The sequence below is a fragment of the Scyliorhinus canicula genome, chromosome 13, assembly GCF_902713615.1.
Source record: "Scyliorhinus canicula chromosome 13, sScyCan1.1, whole genome shotgun sequence".
Classification (NCBI taxonomy): domain Eukaryota; kingdom Metazoa; phylum Chordata; class Chondrichthyes; order Carcharhiniformes; family Scyliorhinidae; genus Scyliorhinus; species Scyliorhinus canicula.
In genome coordinates this window covers 57,126,404-57,146,794 of record NC_052158.1, presented here as the reverse complement: position 1 = coordinate 57,146,794, position 20,391 = coordinate 57,126,404, and positions in this window count along the sequence as shown.

Sequence of the window (20,391 nt, the reverse complement as noted above, 5' to 3'; positions counted from 1 at the left end):
CCTAGAGGTCCCTTCGTCCTCTCCTGATTCTCATCCAAATGCTGCCCCTCAGTGACATCGTTCCAAAACTTGTAACATTCCACACGAGCACTGATGGCACATATATCTGCTTCATCATCACTTTGTGCCACCCCTCCACTCATATCATGCTGCTTGCTGGACATGCAGTATTGGAAATGCGGAAATTTCCTCCAACCATACATTGGGAAAATCAAAGTTTTCGAATGGAATGTTGTCCTTTTTTGGCTAAGTGTCAACTCCGGTGGTAAAGTGGGATACAGCCTGATGGCACTGTCGGCCTTTCCTGCCATTTGTTTTAACACTGAGTCAAATAAAAACAGGAGGAAGGTTCCACGACACCATGCTAGTGGGGCGGGCTCTGAATGATAATACTCAAGTGAAGCACCTTAGAATGTTTTACTGGGTTGAAACATAAGTTGTTGTTGCTGAAGAATGATTGTTTACTTTGTGCACTTATATCCCTTGTCGTGCCAGACTATTTTGAGATAATCTGTCCGGAGAGAACAGTGTTTACCACTACATGGGTTTTGGAGAAATTTGGAGAAACCAGTGGGATGAGAGGTGTCATTGACAGTACATTAAAATATGGAGAACATCAACACTCACTGCAATGACAGTGGCTGTGCTGGCTGTTCAAGAGTACAGGAGGGCAGTGCAGAGAAGGCACTACTTACATATCTGGTTTTGCAGGCAGAGGCTAGCTCTCTAGGCATCTCAGAAGAACACTTCTTCCACAGGCTGATGTTGTCGCACTGGGTCATGACAGACATCAGTGGCTTCTCAGTAGATATGCTCTTCCCTGGACCTGGTGGACACATATTACCAGTGGCTGTGAAAGTCATCACTTCTCTTAATTATTTGCCTTCCTATCATTCCAGGAAGCTAAATTCATAAGGCAGGTGATGACTGGATTGTTTTCAAAGGTTGACTGTGTTGTCACAGGGGGAGATGTTGACATAGTGGTAGCGTCACTGGATAGTAATACATCAATCCAGGCTAATGGTCTGGGCACATGGATTCAATGGAATTTAAATTAAATTAATAAATCTGGAATATAAAGCTAGTTTCATTAATGGTAACGATGGCAGCTATCATCATGAATAGCTATCTGGTTCAATAATGCCCTTGAGGGAAGGAAATCTGCCATCCTTACCTGATCTGGCCTACATGTGGCTCTTAAATTCTCTTTGAGATAGCTGAGCAAGCTCCAAAAATAAGTTCTTGTCGGTTAGTGCCAGATTCCCTCGGAGCTGTCAAGGTGCTTTTGCACTGCAAGAATCTAACATCAGAACTTTTCATCCCAGGAAACAGACTCAAGGGCTGGGTAGTAGGAGAGAAGGGATTTCCACTTTAAACTTGCTTCATGACACCCTGTGAGGAATGGCAGCAAGGAGGGTGCAAGACACAAGAGTATCAGGGTGTGGCACTGAGCTAGCCATCGGCCTTCAGGTGCTTTGATAGGCCTGGAGGCTCCTCACTGCTCATCAGTGAGGGTGTTCAGAGTGATAGTGCTGTGTTGCATCCCACACAACATTGTGACGCAGGGAGGACTGCAGGTGGAGAAGGACCAATAGACCCATCACTCATCTTCAGATCAGGAAAATATTGAAGAGGAGAATGAGGAGGAATAAGAAGAAGAGGTTGTGATATAAAGGTTTACCTTCTATAAATGGGAAAAAATTATATCCCACCATTCTCTCTTACCATCAAGATAATCTTCTTCTCCTATATACTGAATGGTTCTTCAATCACCCACCCGCTCATTGTACATTCATCCAATGGCTGCTATCATGGATGAACATTCATCATGAAACAAGTGAAAGGATGATACAACCTTTCAGGGCACAATAATGGGCACCAGGAGGAAGGAGTGTTAATCAGTAAATCTTTGCACCATAAGAAAAGGATAACATTTGTCAACTATCTATGTGCATATCATTGTTGAATTAAAACCGCTTTAACCCATGTTTTCTATTGCTCACGTGAACTCAGCAGAGGTAGAGAAGCTTCTCATCGAATCCCTACAGTGCAGAAGGAGGCCATCCAGCCAGCCCATCGAGTCGGCACCAACCATCCAAAAGAGCACCCTAGCTAGGCCCACTCCCCACTCTATCTATGCAACCCTGTAACCCCAGCTAATCTTTGGACACTTTAAGGGGCAATTTAGAACAGCCAGTCCACCTAACCTGCACATCTTTGAACAATGGGATAACCAGAGCACCCAACTTCTCCAAACCTTGTTCCGACTGCTGAGATGCTCTTCTCTGATACTGGCTGGGCCTTGGAATCCATGAGGGCCCCACAAAAGACTGTTCCACCTGAATTTGTGTTGGAGAAGAAGAGGGGGCAGTATGCTGGATACTGAGAAATGGGAGTTCCTCCTTCCATGTCCTTTTTCGTCATCACCCCACTTCTGCACTAGCATATCACTCCTTCTTGGCACAGCTCATGATGCACTGTGAGGTTTTTAAAGCAGCAGACATGTTAGGACCCAGAGTTGACACAGCTATGCTAGCAAAGTTTCATTGAGTTGGTCGAACTCTTTGAAAGTGGACATCCTCAAAATTACTTGCACCATGAACTCACTGATGATTCTACTGGCGCCGCCATTCTCTCTGCTATTGTGAAAGTGTGCATGGCATATCGGTGTTGAGTTCCTCACAGATGTTCCTTGCCACCAGGGTATGCTCACATGTGATGTGTGAGTCACCAGGAGAAAACCAAACTAACTGCCTATGTGGACCCACTAAAGTGTGAGTACCTGCACTGGTACATGGCTGCATGCCTCGTGATGACAAATCCCTGAAATGGATGCGATTCTCTGAGGCATTATCCTCACAATGTCCACATCCTCCTCTTTTTCATTTGAAAGCACTGGAAGCCAAAAGAATGGATCTAATTTAGCTATGGTAAAGTCACAAACCCGACAATCATCATGACCAGTCTCACAGTTCATTCAATGATGAAATAAAATGAGTAAATGAGTATCAGAGATATTAATAATTCTGTCACCATCTGTGATGCCTGTGAGCTTCACACCGTTTTCTGTCCTGAAGCAACACTCTGTATATTTTTGGGAAGATTCCCCTCGGTGAGTGAGTGAAGGTCAGGGAATGGGTGCAGTGGTGGTGAGGCTGGTATATCACATTAAGGAAGGATTGGGATGAGTTGATGAGTAAAGGAGGAAGTGATGAGGTTCACAGGAAGTGAAGAAGAGTGCTGCTGAAAGGTGAGAGGGTGTGAGAAGTGATGGGATAGAGTACATTTAGCAAGACAAATTTGAAAGGTCAGTGCTTAAATCACACAATGTCACTGAATCAGCAAACCTATTCACCTTTCCTGACCTGGTTAGGCAATTAAAATTCTTCCTCCAAATCATCCTGGGCACAATGTTCCTGCTGCTCACCCCCTCAGCTGCCACTAACCATGTCCGTATGATGAGAGCAGCAGATTTCCTCCTCATGTTGCTGGGGAAAGGGTCGTCCCTCTATCTTCTTACTGCATCAATTATTCTGGCTACTGCCCAGCTTGCTCTGTGCCACAAGTGAACACACGTCCTGTCTCCTCCAAATCCCATTTGTGTATTGTCGCTTTAAGTGCACAACATGGAGTTGGGGGTGGCAGTGGTTAGCACTGCTGCCTCACAGCGCCAGGGTTCCAAGTTCAGTCCGGCCTTGGATCACTGTCTGTGTGGAGTTTGCACATTCTCCCTGTGTCTGCGTGGGTTTCCTCCGGGTGCTCCGGTTTCCTCCCACAGTCCAAAGACGTGCAGGTTCGGTGGATTGGCTATGCTAAATTGCCCCTTTGTGCCCAAAAGATTCAGTGGAGTTACATTGATAGGGTGGGGGCATGGGCCTCGGTTGGGTCCTTTTTCTGAGACTGGTGTACACTCGATGGGCCAAATAGCCTCCTTCTGCACTGCAGGAATCTTATTCTATAAGACACAAAACCCACTGGTCAAAATGTGTTCCCTCTGTCAAGAAAATCTTCCAAGCTGACTTGACTACGAGTTTCGCATACACCTTGCCTGCTCAGAAGCTACCTTCACATTAATGTTGGGTCCAAAAGGCCAATTCTGTTTGTAGCGCAGTAGTAAGATCCAGAATAGCCAAGGAGTTAATAAAATTTAAGTTGGTTCACAGAATATACATGGCAGAATATACATGGCACATTTGTGATTCACTATTAAACAACGTGAACAACATCAAAATGAACTTCGAAAAGCATCTTATCGCCCACAAAGTTTACCATAATGAAAAATTGCCGTCTGGTAGCATCCATCCCCCGATAGAAAATCTAATTGGTTTAGTCACTGAGTGCTGATCCATTACAGCTGTGGTTAATTCACTATGGGAATCACAAGGCTGCAGTAAATCTGATCAAAACAAAATTAACACCGGAGAGATCTCCCCTACTCCAAGTGTTACCAGACGGGCCAATTTCTAGGCTATTTGTTTGCATTTTCCTATTTAAAAAAAAAAAATGCCTCCACATCCATTTCTGGGTGAGGTCCCACTTTTAAATCTCCAGCACAAAATTCTGTTTCAGAAATGCGCTGTGTCTCAGCACAAAGGTGCAGCAAAATATTAAATAAGATCTCCACATGCTTTATCAGAGCCTTCACACCTCCTAATGCTTGTGTTCCGCTACTTTGCATGAGTAGGCCTGCTCACAGCAGTCAGAGAGGGAGTGAGTGTCCAGTCAAAGGCACGGGGAGACCACCCTTACTCTGCTGGTTAACTGCTGCTCTCTCAATGCACTAAACGACCATCTCATTCCGTATTCTGTCGGCAATCCTGTGTCTTTATTCCACACCAAATAATCCGCAATCTATTATACTTTACTTTATTACTGGAAAAAAATCATTGACTTCACAGCTAGCCAGCGTGAGCTGATGAAAATTAATGAGAGAAGCCGGCACTGTGCTGGGCGTTCTGAGGTAATCATATGAAGAAAACCTGTCATACATTTTTATGGCTCATCTCCTGCTGCTGTTGACAAATATGCTAAACACAAGATGCAGTGGTATCCTGTAATAAATATTCATGATCTCACAGCACATTATTTTCTGTGTATTCTATATAGTATTACATTTCAATAGCATTACATGTCTTCAGGCACGCTTACATAACAGAGCATGCATGGTGACTGACACATTTGCTTCAAGTCATTTATCTTCCTGGCTTAATCCATTGTCTGCAAATACGTATTGCAATAGAAACCTGATGCAAATGTTGGAATACAGAGGAGGCCAAGCACAGAAGTGAATTGAAATGAAAGTTTTGCAACTGGAACTGGTTCAGTTAGGTTATCATTTGAAACAGTGTAAGAGATGCACGAGGTTACATTGCCGGACTGGTAACCCTGAAGACCTAGACTAACAATGGGCATCACGGTATCACAGTGGTTAGCACCGTTGCTTCACAGCTCCAGGGTGCAAGGTTCGATTCCCGGCTTGGATCACTGTCTGTGTGGAGTCTGCACGTTCTCCCTGTGACTGCATGGGTTTTCTCCGGATGCTCCGCTTTCCTCCCACAAGTCCCGAAAGACGAGCTGTTAGGTGAATTGGACATTCTGATTCCCTCTGTGTACCCGAACAGATGCCGGAGTGAGGCGACTAGGGGATTTTCACAGTAATTTTATTACAGTGTTAATGTAAGCCTACGTGTGACCATAAAGATTATTATTATTAAGAGAACAAGGGTTCAAGTTTCACCATGGCTGTTCGTATGTTCGAGTTCAATTTAAAAGAAAATTTCAAATTAAAGTATGAGCTAATGTGACCATGGAACTGTTGGACTGTTGCAAAACCCAACAGGGTCATGTGTATTATTTTAGGAACGATAACCTGCGATCAATGCCCAAGCTGTAGCTCGAGTCCCACACTGATATCGTTGTCTCTTAAATACCCCCTGAAATTGTGATCAGCTGCTGGCAGTTTAAGAATAAGCTTCAATTTCTCAAGGGCAGCCAGAGATGGACAGTAATTGCTGGCCTTGCCTGCGATGCCCATCTGTCCCAAGAATTAACTTTTAATAAAACAATCAGATGAATTTCCCGAAGGCAAAATCTTATTTTGGCTCATTTGTTTTTAATGTGATTCAATAACAACGACTGCATAATCGCATCTTTAACAAAGGAAAGGGACACAAGGTGCTTCACAGGGACATCATCCAAACCAAATGGATGAAGACATTAAGCCAGGTGGTCGCATGTTTTCCCAAAGAGGTTGATTTTAAGGGGCTGGTTAAAGGAGGATACAGGCAAAGGGGGAACATGATGGAAATCCTGAGCTTAAGGCCTAGACAGCTGAAAACATGGCTGCTAAATGCAAGGGCAGAGGAAGTCAGCACTTCACAAGAGATCAGAATTGGAGGAACACAGGGATCTTGGAGAGCTGTAGATGTTACAGAGATAGGGAGGGACATGGAGCAATTTAAACATGAGGATCAGAACATGAAATTCGAGGCATTGGTGAAAATGGGAGTTACAATAGGTCAGTTAGCAAATGTGAAACACCCCCTTGTCTTGGAGATATAGGTAAAGATTTTCCGGCTTTCTCTGCTGGTGGGATACCTGGTCCCACTGAAGGCGACCACCTCCTGCTGGCGTATTCCACGGCAGCAAAGCCCAGTCGTATCGGCAGGACGCCAATGGCGGACTGCCTCCACCGCCAGAGAATACGCCAGAAAATCCCACCCATGGCATCATCTAAACATTCCCCAAAACCATGCCAGGACATTCCCCAATACCATCCCAGGGCCAGTCTCCTGACATTCCCCAACACATCCCAGGACCAGTATCCAAACATTCCCCAACACCATTCCAGGACCAGTATCCAAATATTCCCCAACATCATCCTAGGACCAGTATCCAAACATTCCCCAACACCATTCCAGGACCAGTATCCAAATATTCCCCAACACCATCCCAGGACCAGTATCCAAATATTCCCCAACACCATCCTAGGACCAGTATTCAAACATTCCCCAACACCATGAAATGAAATGAAAATCGCTTGTCACGAGTAGGCTTCAATGAAGTTACTGTGAAAAGCCCCTAGCCTCCAGTTTTCCAGCGGAGGTGGTAGAGGTGGGCACGATAGCATCATTTAAGAGGCATCCAGACAGATATATGAACGGGCGGAGAACTGAGAGAAGTAGATCCTTGGAAAATAGGCGACAGGTTTAGATAAAGGATCTGGATTGGCGCAGGTTGGGAGGGCCAAAGGGCCTGTTCCTGTGCTGCAATTTTCTTTGTTTTTTGTTTATTGTACTTAAAGTCAGGCACCCGGCTTAGGTCAGAGGAACAGTGGCTGTATCTATCGGGTCTGTGGAAGTAACTGCTGCTCAGCTAGGCTCATCCATCTGGTAGCGGGCGTTGAACTTGAACTTGCTTCTGGTGGTCTGCAATTGGAGGTACACGTTGCCGGAGCGCCAGGTCCAAGAGAGGCCGAACACATGCTTGTATCTCTTTTTATCCTTGGGGGGGTTTTCGCGATCTTTTGCGCAGCCCTTCAGTTTGGACCCCACTAATTGGGTAACTCCTGATCACTGTGTTCGATTCGAACCAATAAAGGGGCGGGTGCCTTGATGGCTGGGCGTGTCCTAAGCGGTCATTGACCCTGTTGTTTACGCTTCCCGAATACAGGGAGTGGTGCCGAAATGTCTGGGGTTGTATCGGTCGCTCAAGTATCAGCCCTTTGTCTGGTGGAGATGGGCTATCAAATGCTAATCGGTTGGGGGTTTTGATACCGTCTGGATTCCTCACTCGCAAATATACATTCAGGCTCTGAGCCTGCCTGAACCTTGCATTGTCCAATTTTCCTACTATGCTTTTTGACCTTCCCTGGTTGTGTGGCCATCCCAGATGCCTACAATCCCAAGTCTAGTATCCTGACCACCCAATACCATCCCAGGGCCAGTATCCTGACATTCCCAACACCATTATAGGCCAGTATCCTGACATTACACAATAACATCCCAGGGCCAGTATCCTGACTTTCCCCAATCCCAGCCCAGCATCAATATTCCGATATTTCCCCCTCACCATTCCAGGGCCAGTATCCTAACATCCCAACACCATCCCTGGGCCAGTATCCTGACATTCGCCAACACCATCCCAAGGCCAGTATCCTGACATTCCACACCATGGTTAGCGCTGTTAGCACAATGGTTAGCACTGTTACTTCACGGCACCAAGGACCCGGGTTCGATTCCCAGCTTGAGTCACTGTCTGTGTTGAGTCTGCATGTTCTCCTCATGTCTGCGTGGGTTTTTCCAGGTACTCCGGTTTTCTCCTACAGTCCAAAGATTTGGGTTAGGTAGATTAGTCATGCACCATCTCAGGTGTGCCCTATATTGTCCAAACGTTAGGTGGGGTTGCTGGTTTGCGGGGATAGGATGGAGGTGTGGGTTTAGGTAGGGTGCTATTTCAGGGGCCAGTGTAGACTTGATGGGCCGAATGGCCTCCTTCTGCACAATAAATTCTATGATACCATGATACTATGATTTCCCAACATCATTCCGGGGCCAATATCCTGGCATACCCAACACCATCCCAGTGCTATTATCTTTTCACTCCCGACACCATCCCATGGTCAGTATCCTGACATTCCCAAATATCATCCCAAGGCCAGTATCCTGACATTCCCCAACAACATTCCAGGGCCAATATTCTGACATTCCGGACACCATCCCAGGACCAAAACCCTGGCATTCCCCAACACCATCCCAGGACCAAAAACGTGGCATTTCCCAACACCATCCCAAGGCCAGTATCATGACATGCTCGATACATTCCAGGGTCAGTGTCCTGATGTTTCCCAACACCATCCCATGGTCAGTATCCTGACATTCCCCAACAACATTCCAGGGCCAGTATCCTGACATTCCCAACTCCATCCCAGGACCAAAACCCTGGCATTCCCCAACACCATCCCAGGGCCAGTATCATGACATGCTCGATACATTCCCAGGGTCAGTGTCCTGATGTTTCCCAACACCATCACATGGTCAGTATCCTGACATTCCCAAATACCATACCACGGCCAGTATCCTGACATTCCCTGTTACCCTCCCAGAGTTTGTAAACTGATATTCCCCCAGACAAGGGGCTGGTTTAGCACAGTGGGCTAAACAGCTGGATTGTAATGCAGATCAAGGCCAGCAGATCAATTCCCATATCCGCCTCCCCAAACATTTGCCGGAATGTGACGACTAGGAGCTTTTCACAGTAACTTCATTGAAGCCTACTTGTGACGATAGCTATTATTTTATTATTATACCATCCCAGGGTCAGTATCTTGATGTTCCCCAACTCTTCCCAGGAACAGTATCCTGACATTCCCCAATGCCGTCATTGGAACCCCTTCACCCCATGGATTGCAGCAGTTCAAGTAAAAGCAACATCTGTTTCCAGGCAACGAGCAATATACATGTCAGACTCACAAACATCACTGGTCCATCCTGTGAATTATTTAGGATCAATTAACTTGTACTTATAACTTTACTTATAAGATTAACTAAATGCTTTGCATTACAATTGTAAGGTGAGCGGAAAACACATTTTAGTGGAAAATCAATAAAGAGCTACCAGATCGACATCCACATTGTTTTTTTCATTTTGTCCCTGTTGTCTGGTCAATCACTCATTCAGATATCCAAAAGAAGGAATAGGCAACCTGTTATCAGCTCTTTATTGTATATAGGCATGAGCAGAAGCTTGTAATAGCTCAAACTTTCCAATCCTCTCTTCTTCTAGCCAATGGAGACCTGACATGATGAAATGAAATGAAATGAAAATCGTTTATTGACACAAGTAGGCTTCAAATGAAGTTACTGTGAAAAGCCCCTAGTCGCCACATTCCGGCACCTGTTCGGGGAGGCTGGTGCGAAAATTGAACCATGCTGCTGACCTGCCTTGGTTTGCTTTCAAAGCCAGCAATTTAGCTCTGTGCTAAACCAGCCTCTAATGGCACAGCCAAGACTGAGATCTGGGGCGAAGGTTCCGGAGCCCACCAGAGGCAGGCATGCATGGCAGTCAGGGTCAAAACTATCTGTGCTGGCTGGAATTAGTAAAAAAGAATTGCAGTAAATGTGATCAAGGCATTCCTTACATATCCTCGTAGTCCCATTGTTGCCTGATACCATTCCCATGAGCACTAACCATTTTCCCCAGGGGAAAGAGAGGTTGGAGGTTGGAGAGAGGTGTGAGTAGCCCCTGTAATTCTGCCTGGTCCCTCATTGTGGATTATTAAACTGATAAAGAGCTCATTAATGGGGCTGCTGTTATCATCACAGAGGCTCATCCTATCTGAGGCAGATCAGGTAAAGGGAGGCAATGATGTCATGGCCACCTCAGGGAATTATTTTGACCCCATAAAAGAGGCATTTGGCTGTCATTGATGCAGCTCAGGTAGTGGAGTGATTGGGCGTCAAGTGCCCACGTAGCACAGAGGACCGTCAGGTTCCTACCATTATCGGGCAGTTGGAGCAGGGGAATCACATGAGAGCAAGGGAGGCACCACGCAAATTTAGTGTTCAAAGATCTCTCCGTCTAAAGTGTTGGTCCTCAAACAGCAGACACAGCAAAGTGGCTGCTGTGGTCAGTATAAATCAGGCCTGCACGTAATTAGCCCAGCCTTTGCCCCAACCCCTGTGGCAATTCATTGGTTGCCAAACCCATGTCCAAATCAATTAAATGGGTTCCCTCCACCACCAACAAAATTCAGGGCACGTTACTGATTCAGTGCAGGTACAGTGCCGGTACTGGTTCAGTACCGTATGTTTCTGAACTTCCGTTTTTCACATAAATCCAGCCCTTACCTTCACTAAAGAAAGGTAAAAGTTCTAGCTTTTTCAAAAATACTTTCCTGATTGACATAAATTTAACAAGTCTTTTAACTGAAAGTAAGACTAGGGAGCTCAGTCCTGTGTTTTACACGGTCTACAGCGTGTGGGAATTCCTAAACACTCCTTGCACTTTGGATGGTCATAGGCTAGGATCTCTGGTCTCCCAGATGCTTGTTCCCGGTGGCGTTCCGCTCACCAGCGGCAGGATTCTATCATCCTGCTGCTTGTCAATATGATTTTCCATTGAAACTACCCAACCCTGCTCGGAAACCCATTGGTGAGGGTGGGCTGTCGACGGGAAAAATGAATCGCAACGGTTGGAGAATTCCAGCCCACATTTACAGGAAGTTTTGCCGGTTTGACCAGCTTGAGAACTGGGTTTCACAGAATCATAGAGTCACAGAATTTACAGTGCAGAAGGAGGCCATTCAGCCCATCGAGTCTTCACTGGCCTTTGGAAAGAGCACCCTACTTAAGCCCAGGCTTCCACCATATCCCCATAACCAGGTAACCCAACCAAACCTTTTGGACACTACGGGGCAATTTAGTGTTGCCCAATCCACCTAACCTGCCCATCTTTGGACTGTTGGTGGAAACCAACGCACACGGAGGAAACCCACACAGATAAGGGGAGAAAGTGCAAACTCCATGCAGACAGTCACCAGAGGTGGGAATGAACCCGGAGCCCTGGAGCTGTCAGGGAGCAGTGCTAACCACTGTGCCACCATGCCAGAACTTGACCATTGTCTGGAGCCACAGCGGTCCATCGGTGAGGCTGAGTGGTTCATAGGTAGCACATCTTTGGATGTGGTTACCCCCCCCCCCCCCCAGTTTAAGGAAGTGGAGTGAGAGAGGGACTGGGTGAACACCAGTCAGAAAAGGGGACGGGGGGAGGAAAGCAGGTAGCCAGGAAAGCCCCAGAGTACATCTCATAGGACATAGAACATAGAACATAGAACATAGAACACTACAGCGCAGTACGGGCCCTTCGGCCCTCGATGTTGCGCCGACCTGTGAAACCATCTGAAGCCTATCTGACCTACACTATTCCATTTTCATCCATATGTCTATCCAGTGACCACTTAAATGCCCTTAAAGTTGGCGAGTCTACTACTGTTGCAGGCAGGGCGTTCCACGCCCCTACTACTCTCTGAGTAAAGAAACTGCCTCTGACATCTGTCCTATATCTATCACCCCTCAATTTAAAGCTATGTCCCCTCGTGTTGGTCATCACCATCCGAGGAAAAGGACTCTCACTGTCCACCCTATCTAACCCTCTGACTATCTTATATGTCTCTATTAAGTCACCTCTCAGCCTTCTCCTCTCTAACGAAAACAACCTCAATTCCCTGAGCCTTTCCTCGTAAGACCTTCCCTCCATACCAGGCAACATCCTAGTAAATCTCCTCTGAACCCTTTCCAAAGCTTCCACATCCTTCCTATAATGTGGTGACCAGAACTGCTCGCAGTACTCCAGGTGTGGCCGCACCAGTTATGTACAGCTGCAGCATGACCTTGTGGTTCCGAAACTCAATCCCCCTGCTTATAAAGGCTAGCACACCATATGCCTTCTTAACAGCCCTATTTACCTGGGTGGCAACTCTCAGGGATTTATGTACCTGGATGCCGAGATCTCTCTGTTCATCTACACTACCAAGAATCTTGCCATTAGCCCAGTACTCTGCATTCCTGTTACTCCTTCCAAAGTGAACCACCTCACACTTTTCCGCATTAAACTCCATCTGCCACCTCTCAGCCCAGCTCTGCAGCTTATCTATGTCCCTCTGTATCCTATAACATCCTTCAGCACTATCCACAACTCCACCGACCTTCGTGTCATCTGCAAATTTACTAACCCATCCTTCTACACCCTCTTCCAGGCCATTTATAAAAATGACGAACAGCAGTGGCCCCAAAACAGATCCTTGCGGTACACCACTATAACTGAACTCCAGGATGAACATTTGCCATCAACCACCACCCTCTGTCTTCTTTCAGCTAGCCAATTACTGATCCAAACCGCTAAATCACCTTCAATTCCATACTTCCTTATTTTCTGCAATAGCCTACCATGGGGAACCTTATCAAACGCCTTACTGAAATCCATATACACCACATCAACAGCTTTACCCTGATCCACCTGTTTGGTCACCTTCTCAAAAAACTCAATAAGGTTTGTGAGACATGACCTACCCTTCACAAAACCGTGTTGAGTATCGCTAATCAACTTGTTCTTTTCAAGATGATTATAAACCCTATCTCTTATAACCTTTTCCAACATTTTACCCACAACCGAAGTAAGGCTCACAGGTCTATAATTACCAGGGTTGTCTCTACTCCCCTTCTTGAACAAGGGGACAACATTTGCTATCCTCCAGTCTTCCGGCACTATTCCTGTCGACAAAGACGACATAAAGATCAAGGACAAAGGCTCTGCAATCTCCTCTCTGGCTTCCCAGAGAATCCTGGGATAAATCCCATCTGGCCCAGGGGACTTATCTATTTTGACATTTTCTAAAATTGCTAACACCTCCTCCTTTTGAAACTCAATTCCATCTAGCCTGGTCGACTGAACCTGAGTGTACTCCTCTTCAACATTGTCTTTCTCCAGTGTAAACACTGACGAAAAATATCCATTTAATGCTTCCCCTATCTCCTCTGATTCCACACACAACTTTCCACTACTATCCTTGATTGGCCCTAATCTTACTCTAGTCATTCTTTTGTTCCTGATATACCTATAGAAAGCCTTAGGGTTTTCCTTGATCCTATCCGCCAACGACTTTTCGTGTCCTCTCCTCGCTCTTCTTAACTCTCCTTTTAGGTCCTTCCTGGCTAACTTGTAACTCTCAAGTGCCCTAACTGAGCCTTCATGTCTCATCCTAACATAAGCCTTCTTCTTCCTCTTGACAAGTGCTTCAACTTCCTTAGTAAACCACGGTTCCCTTGCTCGACAACTTCCTCCCTGCCTGACAGGTACATACTTATCAAGGACACGCAGTAGCTGTTCCTTGAAAAAGCTCCACATTTCGATTGTACCCATTCAAGAATCTAGTGAAAATGGTGTGAGTGATGGTTCGTCTGGGGAGTGTAACCAGAGCCAAGTTGATGGCACTGTGGGTAGCTCAGCTGTACAAGGGGGTTGGAGTAAGTGTTGAAAATCAATAGTGGTAGGAGACTCAATAGTGAGGGGTGCAGACAACATTTCTGGGCTGCAGAATTGACTCCTGGATGGTATATTGTCTCCCTGGTGTCAGGGCCAAGGATGTCACTCAACGTCTGCAGGGCACTCGGGAGGGGGAGGGTGAACAGTCAGAGGTAAAAAGAGGGATGAGGTAGCAAGAAATTAGGTAGCTTTGTAGCTGATGGAAAAGTAGGACTCCAAAGGTTTTATTGTCCAGGTTAATCCCGGTGCCATGTGCTAGTGAGCATAAGAAAAGGGGTGTAGAACAGCTGAATGTTTGTGGGGAGGGTTTTTGTTTCCTGGATCACTGGGTCTATACAGGTTGGACAGGTGTACCTGACCTGGAATGGGACCAACATCCTTGCAGGGAGGTTTGCTAGTGTTGTTGGGGGTGTGGTTTAAATTAATTTGGCAGGGAGATGGGTTATGGAGTAGAGGTACAGTCGGGGGTATTGCAAAACAAAATATAGAAGAGGAACCAAGTCAGTCTGGAAGGCAGAGCAAATATAGAAATTTTAAGGCACAAGGAAATGTGGCAACGGCTGGTGAAGTGGTAATGTCACTGGAATACAAGTCTAGAAGCCTGGGTAATGCTGGGTTCAAATCCCACCCTGGTGGTTAATGTAATTCAATTAATTGATAAAGCTAATTTTAATCAAGAAAGAGATTGATACATTTTTAGATTTGAATGGCATCAAGCGATATGGGGAGAAAACAGAAATATGGATTGAGATGGATGGTTCACCATTATCATATTGAATGGCGGAACAGGCTCGAATGGCTGAATGGCCTACTCCTGCTCCTCGTTTCTATGAGCAGAATAGCGGCAAATGGAATTTAACCCTGAAAAAAATGAGGTGATGCATTTTGGGAGGACTAAAAAGGTAAGGGAATATACAATGAAAGCTAGGAAGTAGAGAGGATCAGAGGAATCTTGGGGTGCATGTCTAAAGATCCCTGTAGGCAGCAGAACAGATAGAGAAGACGGTAAAGAAAGCATATGGGATACCTGCTTTTATGAGCCAAGGCAAAGAATGTATGAACAGGGAGGTTAGGCTGAAATGCGAATTAAATTACAGGTGTGGTACTATATGCAGTTCTGGTCACCACACTATTTGATTACACAAGAAAGGGTGCAGAGGAGATTCACCAGGATGTGATTCGGCCCAAGACCATAAGAAACTACAGAGAGCTGTGAACACAGCCCACTCCATCATGCAAACCCGCCTCCCATCCATTGACACTGTCTACACCTCCGCTGCCTTGGGGAAGAGGGCAGCATAAGCAAAGACCCCTCCCACCCAGACTATTCTCTCTTCCAACTTCTTCCATCGGGCAGGAGATACAAAGGTCTGAGAACAAGCACTCACAGATTCAAAATAAGCTACTTCCCCGCTGTTATCAGACTCCTGAATGACCCTCTCATGGGCTGAACTGATCTCTTCACACATCTTCTCTACTGAGTAGTACTGCACTCCTTATGCTCACCCGTTGCCTGTGCCTATGTATTTACAATGTTTATTTATGCATGCCCTTTGTTTTTTTTTTCATGTATAAAATGAACTATCTCGACTGTACACAGAAAAATACTTTTACTTTGGTGCACATGACAATAAAACAACTCCAAATCCAAATGTTCGAATAGAGGGGAAACATCAGCACAAGGCAATTGGATCAAATGGCCTGAATTGGTAAAACTGCATATGAAAGAAAAAAAAGACACAGAGTAGTTCAAACATATGGTTGAACAGAAATAATGGACTTTGCACCTGGGAATTGAGAAGAACGGGTCAACTGAGAGTGTTGACCTCTCATCTTGCCTTCTGGATGTGTCTGTTTACCCTTTGTCCACCATCCAGATAGCTATCCATTTTGAAACATTTTTAAGGTAAAAGTGCTCTAAATTGCTCAGCAGCTCTTTGCGTAGAGTGATAAAAACAAACCGCAGTGCCACAGGGATTGGATAGGCAGAAGATAGAGAAATGACATTGAGTTGTGGAGTTCTCTCTTACCACAGCCTATGTTCAAAGCAGATTGTAAATTTTAACTCCCCGGATCGAAAATCCTGCAGAAATATTCCTTAAGCTTCAAAGTTAATGGGAGGGATTTTACACTCCTGTTTTCAGAGGCAGGTACAGTAGAGTGGTGGGGGTGGGGGGTGAATTCATGCGGGAATCCCAATTTGGTTGGAGTGAGGGCACGCCGACACAAGTCTCAACAGGACCCCCATGATGTACACCTGGCGAGCAGAATCTGCCTGAGGCACACAGGTGAGTGCATTGCCGGCGGGTAGGGGGGGGGGGGGGGGGCAGCATGCTGTCTGGGCACTGCCAGGGGGCAGTGGGATGTTCCATGAGGATATACCGAGGCATTTCTGTTGGATGAGGGTGAGGGCTAGTGGGTGAGTATTGTGGTGGGGTGGGGTATTTTTCAATCTTTATGCTTTAAATTGCTTTCTAAATTGCTTTCTAAATTGTTCAATCGGAGCCAGCACGATGTCATGGGACACATCCCTTTCATTTTTGTTGTCAAATTCTTTGAAGTACGGTGGGAAAACCCCGCAGTGCAGTGCAGCCAACAGTGTATCCTCCTGTGACGTGGTGTAGAGCTGCCAATCATGGCAAGAGTGTTTATAAACATTGTGGGCAACATCAAAGCAGGATACTTAAGGTGCATTCAAGGGTGAAGAGAAAGCTAGACAAACAATCCAGCAAGACCTGTCTCTGGAGTAATAAAACTGGTGAATGCAATGCTAATGTGAAATTCAATGAAAGATTTGCATTTCAAAGGCTATCAAGGGGTTTGAAGCCCTTTGAAGTCTACTTTTTTAATTAATTTGTGGGATGTGGTCATCACTGGTGAAGCCAGCATTTATTGTCCATCCCTAGTAGCCCTTCAGAAGGTGGTGGTAAGTTGCCTTCTTGAACTGCTGCAATCCTTGAGGTGCACCCACTGCTAGGGAACGAGTTCCAGGATATTGTCACAACGTAACTAAAGAGAGGGAATATATTTCCAAGTCAGGGTGGTGAGTGACTTGGATGGGAACCTTCAGGTGGTGCGGTTCCCAGGTATTTGCTGCTCTCCTACTTCTCGATGATCATGGTCATGGGTTTTGAAGGTGCTGTCTAAGGAAGCTTGGTGAGATACTGCAGTGCATCTTGTAGACGGTGTACAGAGCTGCCACTGATCATCGGTGGTGGAGGGTTTGAATGTTTGTGGAAGGGGGAGCAATCAAGCGGGTTATAGAACATAGAACATAGAACAGTACAGCACAGAACAGGCCCTTCGGCCCTCGATGTTGTGCCGAACAATGATCACCCTACTTAAACCCACGTAACCCGTATACCCATAACCCAACAATCCCCCCATTAACCTTACACTACGGGCAATTTAGCATGGTCAATCCACCTAACCCGCACATCTTTGGACTGTGGGCGGAAACCGGAGCACCCGGAGGAAACCCACGCACACAGGGGGAGGACGTGCAGACTCCACACAGACAGTGACCCAGCCGGGAATCGAACCTGGGACCCTGAAGCTGTGAAGCATTTATGCTAACCACCATGCTACCCTGCTGCCCTGTTGCTTTGTCCTGGATGGTGTCTAGCTTCTTGAGTGTTGTTGGAGTTGCACTCATCCAGGCAAATGGAGAGTATTCCATTACACTCCTGATTTGTGCCTTGGAGATGGTGGACGGGCTTTGGGGGGTCACGAGGTGAGTTGCTCATTGTAGGATTCCTGGTAACCACATTTCGTATGGCTAGTCCAGTTTAGTTTCTGATCAATGGTAACCCCCAGGATGTTGATTGTGGGGGATTCAGCAATGGCAACGGCATTAAATGTCAAGGGGTGGTGGATAGACTCTCTCTCGTAGAAGATGGTCATTGCCTGGCACTAATGTGGCGCAAATAGAACTTACAACTTGTCAGCCCACTTGTCAGCCCAGACCTGAATATTGTCCAGATCTTGCTGCATTTGGACAGGGACTGCTTCATTACTGAGGAGTCGCGAATGGTACTGAACATTGAGCAGTAATCTGCAAGCATCCCCACTTTTGACGTTATGATGGAAGGGAAGTCATTGATAAAGCAGCTGAAGGGCAGCACGGTGGCACAGTGGTTAGCATTGCTGCCTACGGCGCTGAGGACCCGGGTTCGAATCCCGGCTCTGGGTCACTGTCTGTGAGGAGTTTGCACATTCTCCCCGTGTCTGCGTGGGTTTCACCCCCACAACCCAAAAGATGTGCAGGATAGGTGGATTGGCCACGCTAAATTGCCCCTTAATTGGAAAAAAATAATTGGGTACTCTAAATTTATTTAAAAAAAAGATAAAGCAGCTGCGATGGTTGGGCCGAGGACACTACCCTGAGGAATTCCTGCAGTGATGTCCTAGAGTTGAGATGATTGACCTCCAACCACTAGAACTATCTTTCTTTATGCCAGGTGTGACTCCAACCAGCATAGAGTTTTCCCCCGATTTCCATTGACTCCAATTTAGCTAGGGCTCCTTGATGCCATACTTGGTCATGAGCTGCCTTGATGTCAAGGGTAGCCCATCAGCCCATCAATCAAATAACCATCAGTGTGGGGCAGGTAGCGCTGAGACCACTGGCGGGGGATCCAAGCATCGCAATGGGTTTGGCACCCGTTTTCCCCTCGATATTCAATCTCTGCTTAATTTGAAATCCTGATAACAAGATCAGGCAAAGGTGAATCAACTCCCTCGAATTCAAAGTCCGGTGATAACCATGAAACCGTTGTTGATTGTCATAAAATCCCATCTGGTTCACCGGTGTCTTTTAGGGAAGGAAATCTGCTGGCCTTACCTGGTCTGGCCTACATGTGACTCCAGATCCACAGCATTGTGGTTGACTCTCATATACCTTCAGAAATGGAAAGTAGTTAGGCCTAGCCAGTGATGCTTACGACCCGCAAATAAATTTAAAAACAAAGCCACTAACAGTGGCCAATACTAAAGGGTGATATGGAAGGGGCCAGAATTGGAAGATACCATGGGCTGGATTCTCTGTTATTGGGACTATGTCCCCACGCCATTGTAAAAACTGTGGACTTTCATGCAAGAAAAACTGGTGTGAAAGGGCCACATATTCCTAGCCCTGCAGGGGGCTAGCTGTGAACCATTATAAAACTAGCAGCTTTTGCTACAGATACGGGCCCTTGCACTTCCGGGTCAGAGGCCACGCATGGGAACATCAGCGGCCTACAGCGGCCGCACCGTGCTCCATGCCGGACTCAGACCGCGGAGCTGGACCTTAAACATAGTGCCCCTGATCGTCCGCGCGCCCCAGGGCGCCCAAAAATTGACCGGTCCCATCTCAGGCCACCCCTGCCCTCCGATCGGCCTGCTCTCGACCAGGGCGGCCTCAGGTGAATCCGCAGCCGCCACGCTACTATCCCAACCGGCAGGACCATATTAGATCCAGGCCATCGGTACTTCGGCCGATCAGGGGCGGAGATTGGTGGGCGAGCATCCAGCAATGTCCTCAGGTAGGGAAAATGCGGCGTGGTCTACTCTCCGAGTGTGCCGGTTTTCGGGGCCCGGAGACTCGGGGAACCGGTGCCGGTCCCGATTCCATGCGTGGAAATGGATTCCCCGTCCCGGCGGTGGCCACGATTTTGGCGTCGAGGTGCGGATAAACCAGCCCCATGTATGTCAGAAGGTTGTCAGGTTGGAGAAGAATGCAGGGATAGAGAGTCGGATAAGGCCTTCTGGCAGGGGGTAAAATGTCCCGCCTTTTTGTCGGATCGTCCGTGAGGGGTCTGGAAAATTCCGGCCAATTAAATTGCAGTGGCAAAGTCCTGAAGGTTTTAAATTCAGCTGAGTACCATTTTTAGTGCCCTTTTATTCTGAGATATTTTGAAACACAGCAAACTTTTGCTGCTTGGACCAAAAAATTCTTTTGCTTTTGTGAAGCTACCTGAAAATCCGAGGAGAGGAGTGAATGCTGCAATACGGAAGGAACAGGCAATGCAAGTGCGACCAAAGAAATTAGCTGAGGTGCTCCTTCCACAAGTGAACTCCCTTTTTTTTGCTCAAGTGTGTTTTAGTTGTTTTACTAAATTCTGAAACCTTTTTTTCTGAAACATGCCCTGGAACTGCTTCTCTTCTGCACAAATATCCCAAGGCCAGAGCAGCAAAAGTAAATCCCCCCCAGGCTGGTCAGGACGCCACTGATGATTCTGTACTTAAGGTGGTTCAACCGTATCAGCAGTCATCAGCTGGAACCTGTTATGCCTTTTGGCAGCAATGTTTTCAATGCTAAAGTAGTCCCAGTTCTTTCACAAAATCGTACAGGCCTGAGTCACATACAAT